The 4,993-nt window shown below is 32.7% G+C and overlaps 1 long non-coding RNA gene across 1 annotated transcript; it reads right to left on the bottom strand.

Annotated features, from left to right (window-relative positions):
• Window positions 1–241: 241 nt before the first annotated feature.
• Window positions 242–4,404, bottom strand: LOC149774005 (uncharacterized). The gene is made up of 2 exons (XR_016417094.1): window positions 3,049–4,404; window positions 242–1,818 (listed from the first exon to the last, which is right to left on the bottom strand). It is a non-coding gene; the product is annotated as an uncharacterized LOC149774005 (long non-coding RNA).
• Window positions 4,405–4,993: the final 589 nt, after the last annotated feature.

Here is a 4,993-nt window from a genome sequence, read left to right as displayed (position 1 = left end):
AACTGAATATGCCATAAGATTAACATTTGTATGTAACTATTTTCTTTGTAAATTCAAATACGGCCAACTCGCAACAGGAAACATTATATACATTCAATGCATTACCACGCAATGCGATGTCATTGTAGTATGTATCAAATGATATTGGTAAAACATCAAACCAAAAAAGAAATGAAAGATCATAAAGCCTGAATAGCATGTCCTCGGATATGTTTTCTTGATTACATGAATAACACTAAAGTGCTCTGCAAACGTACAATTTATTTGATCAAATGTGGATAGTGCATGATATATATTCGTTCAATTGAATGGAGCTAATATCCTTAAACCTTCAATCATGCTCAGTTAGGTCTGTGTAATCTATCTCAATTTTCTAACATTAAGATATACTGCAGTGATTCTAATCAATTCACCAAGAGCGATGCAATTCCAAAAGGGGCGTATCATAATGTACATCACAGACTGACTGAAAACGTTCTGAAATTAAGTAGTTTTGATTTTTTTAATAGTCTTTATATTACTTATGTACTGTTTTATTCATTTTTTTAATGGATATATAAGTATATATAAGTCTCGGTAATGTAGGATATGGTATGATTTTCTTTCTTTGTGTGTGTTTGTTATAAGAAAACTTATATTAGAATAACTTCGGTACTTACACTATGCTGCACATTATTAAATAAAACAATTTTCTTCTCCGAGCCATTGAAATCAAGTTTATTTGTCTGACATCAAAATATGCTATCTTTATGTTGTGCATTTTATACAATCACTTCCAAATTAATCTTAAAAAAATATCTTTTTTCTTCTTCTAGTAAAGTTATATATAGTGATTATCTCTAAAATCTAGATTATATATAATCAAATATATTCTAGTCACAAAATTATAAGGAAATTAAATATATATATATATATATATATATATATATATATATATATATATATATATATATATATATATATATATATATATATATATATATATACGTGTGTTACAGAATAAAAATATAGCATGAATAACCTGCATTCTGACTCAGGTATATTATTAATGCATAGAGAACTGGTTTAGTACATTTCGAACGTAAGAGAATTTGTGCACGCAGACCTTTCTTCAAATTTAGTTAATTATTCACTATATCATCCACAAATGAAATAATTGACAAATTCCAAAATAAACAGCCTTCTACATACAATAAGGCGTATCAAGCATATATAGTCTAACAGCTTATCTACATCAAATGCAATTGGAGACCAGCGTATGATGATTAGTCGAACTTTACAATTTGCTGCAGTAAAATCCACAATAATTAGATAACGAGTTTGACGCCATGATGATGCCGAGCACACCTTTTTGACTTGCTGCCATGGTTTATTACACGTGTTCCATTTTTGAACAACATGTTTTGCATGCCTTAGGCTAGGAATACACACTTTTGATTCGAGAATATGAAAACGTTCGTTGTAGTGTAGTTCACTAGCTCGGTTGTCGTCCTTTTAAAACTAAATTTGCGACGGTATAACTAGTATAACTAGTATGACTATTCTTAATAGTCTACATTACAAGGTTGTTATCGTCAAGCTATTCAGTTCCAAGAAAGAAAACAACTTTTGAATACAAGCCAACCCTTAATTAATATTCAAACAACAACATAAATCGAAACTGAAATAGGCATGACTACGAACAATGTGAAATATTTCAATAAACGGTTTCATGTTCCATTATTTCTTTGACATTGAATGGATCGTGGGTGCTGTGAATAGTCCCGTACACTCTTGTAGTCATCTCTTTGCCGTAAGTGCAAGGAACCAGCCAGAAAACTTGAAAGTAAGAGAAGAACTATCTAGATTATGATAAAGTAGAACAGCTCAACTCCTGTTGTAAATTCTAGTTAATTTTGAGTAAAGGCTCATAATGCAAACTATCGTGAAAAGTTGCTATCTTGGCTTAATTAACTGAATGAATAATATCTCGTACGCTTGGAAGATGCCTGGTCATGTAGGCTATGTATAAAATGCTAAAACAATACCTATACGATTTATGACGTATTTTGTTCTCCTTTGACTTAAAATGCTGTATTAGTATTCTCGTAGTTATCTTGGTAAAATGGCACCATTTTATGAGACATATTTTACTTAATTGAATGCACTAATCGTCGTAAATAGTTGGTTTATTCTCTGTACTTCTCCAAAAGTGAATGGTACACTTACATAACAAACGTTTGTTATAACCGTTTATGATAATTGTACCACCACTGAAATAAACCAAGATTGTGCACTTCAGTTAACTTTATTTCCATTCCTGCTGTTGCGGAAACGAGATCTACTTTTAGGCAGAATATGTTGATCGTCTTACATATATGTATATATATATATATATATATATATATATATATATATATATATATATATATATATATATATATATATATATATATATATACTTAACAATCATCTGAAAGTGATACACGTGCAGAGACTGCACCTGCTTTAAATCTTACTTAGCCAACTGGCAGGAAATTTAACTATGTGTTGTTAACTAAATTTAAATAGGGTATGATGAACATTATGAGCTTCTAGCGTCTTGATAGGCGTGCATAAAAACAAGGCTCCAAAAATTGATCTAGCTTATATACATGAATACCGGGGTGTTTGAAGATTAGATCCTGCATTCCATACCCTGACCCAGATTGTGTCGTGATTTAAGTGAACATTTTTGCAAATAGCTTTTGAATTATATTTTTATAAGACCATATCATATTGTATATCATATCGTTTACATAGCCAGAAGTTGCTAGGTTTTATATCATCATGGGTTATGACCGCTAAACTTAGCGAGTCTTAGCTTGGAAAAATAAACATAGTTGGAGTGCAGTTAGAAATATAAGTTGGTAGTATTAACTTCATTCAAATAAGGAATAAGTAGCTGAATAATCATATAAATAAATGCATTCATATTACATTTGCATATATAATGTTGTTATGTTCAGATAACCTGCAAATTTTTATAGGATATATCGATATGTTCAATACTGCAATCAATTGTATTACCAATAGGAATGCATGCTTTCATTTCTGCACATTACATTTACAACCGTAACTGGCAGCAGAGGCTACCTGTCCAGGACGCCATCCCTGACACTCAGAGCACTGTAACGGAAAGTGGAAAGTGCAGAAATACAGCGAAATAAAAGCTTCTAAAACAAAGCTGAAGTAGATCCCATATCGCTTATATATACTTTTATATCTTATTACTATTTAGGCACTCAGTCATCAAAGCTTACTCACATGACAATGCAAATTGTATCCACCCAACCGCCTATCACACACATTCCACACAAACACACACGCACACATACATAAACACACACACATGTATATATTGTAACGACTCCATGGGCATTCAAAAGTAGCATAAAAGAGTGAAAACCAAAAATTTAACAGATAGTGTATTTTTCTGGAACACAAAGTGAAAATTTAAAAGGAACTTACAGCATTGTGAAAAAATCCTAAGTAATACTAAACGTTTTGTAACTTATTCAACTGTATGACGTTCTAATTTAATTCAAGTGGTGATCTTTGATTCCCTCATTCTCGGTGATTCCAGGGCTGTGTTTATTTACAACGCCTCACCCATTACATCACTCGTTTGAAATTTGCAGTTTCCGCATCGAATCTGAAAGCTTCCTTGGGTCGATGCCACTAAGAAACCGGTTGCCAAACTCATTCAAAATCCATTTTTTTAGTCATGTCTGGTCATATCAACAGTGAGATGACCACTTATCTGGTCGTTCATCCCAGTTTGCCTTGGTTATATAGATGCTTTTGTTCACTGAAATGTGACTTTCATCCATGCAGGTGGCGATACAATGCTCCGTCGAAGGGTGGCCACAAGAAAAGGTCACCCTTAAATAATGAAAAACTTTGCGTTGCGTTACAAGCCTGCAAGTTCTTACCGCACGAGAATGACAAGTAACCACTAATGTGACTTTGCACGTCATTTACAAAATGACAAAATCTGCGCTACGTTTATCAACGATGTTGGCTCAACTGTATATATATTCTAGTCTAAAGACTGGATAACTGAGGATATTTTCCTTTTGGCAGACGATTCTCAGAGACCAGAATCCCGCCAAGAACTGCTTTTACAGAGCCACCCTGGATGCGATTCTGATGGTATTTGATGCAACTTATGGAACGGCAGAAGCCATCAGCGCCAAACAGTCAGCGAGGAACGGAAACATTCCATGGGTATCTTACATTGCGTCGCCTCCATGCTTTGCGGAAAGACGTGACTATGTGAAGGTTGTTATACATACATACATACATACATACATACATATATATATATATATATATATATATATATATATATATATATATATATATATATATATATATATATATATATATGGGGGTGTCTATATGTATGTTTATTTCAATTCCTATATTTCGCAAAGGAAAGTACAAGATAAAAGTGTAGGGAACAGATTTTATACAAGTTTATGAATTTCATTATTTACCGAAGATCAATATAAACAATTAAGAGTGAAAATATTAAACTCCCAGCCTAAAACTTCTGAGAAATAAAGTATATTTACTGGAACTAGGCCATAACATTTGTTTCAGTCTATCGGTCCGATTTCGATCAAGTAGCAGTAGTCATACCCCTTTCATATTTGTATGTTTGGCTTCGTAAAATTGCTTCTATCTCATTTTATCAATAAGCTTTAGCATACACCGCACGGAACAACAACTAATTCATTTGAAAAAGTACAAAACTATGTTTTCTTAACTGTAATGTTTTCAAAGAAAGAGTTCAAGCATGACGAAATACAAAATATACAATGAACGAAAGTCCCAAAACTGAAACACGTACAAATTTTGTTGGACACGCGTTTAGGAACGTATGCGTGCCTGCCATCTATACACTAAAATACAAGGCATTGCAATTATCGGTATCAGGCAATATACGCCTGAGACCAAATCGTTGAGA

Source organism: Sinohyriopsis cumingii, unplaced genomic scaffold, assembly GCF_028554795.1.
Source record: "Sinohyriopsis cumingii isolate HCF-2022 unplaced genomic scaffold, ASM2855479v2 utg000452l, whole genome shotgun sequence".
In the NCBI taxonomy this organism is placed as follows: domain Eukaryota; kingdom Metazoa; phylum Mollusca; class Bivalvia; order Unionida; family Unionidae; genus Sinohyriopsis; species Sinohyriopsis cumingii.
Note: the sequence above shows the minus strand (reverse complement) of the source record. Positions and strands in the feature narration are given on the sequence as shown.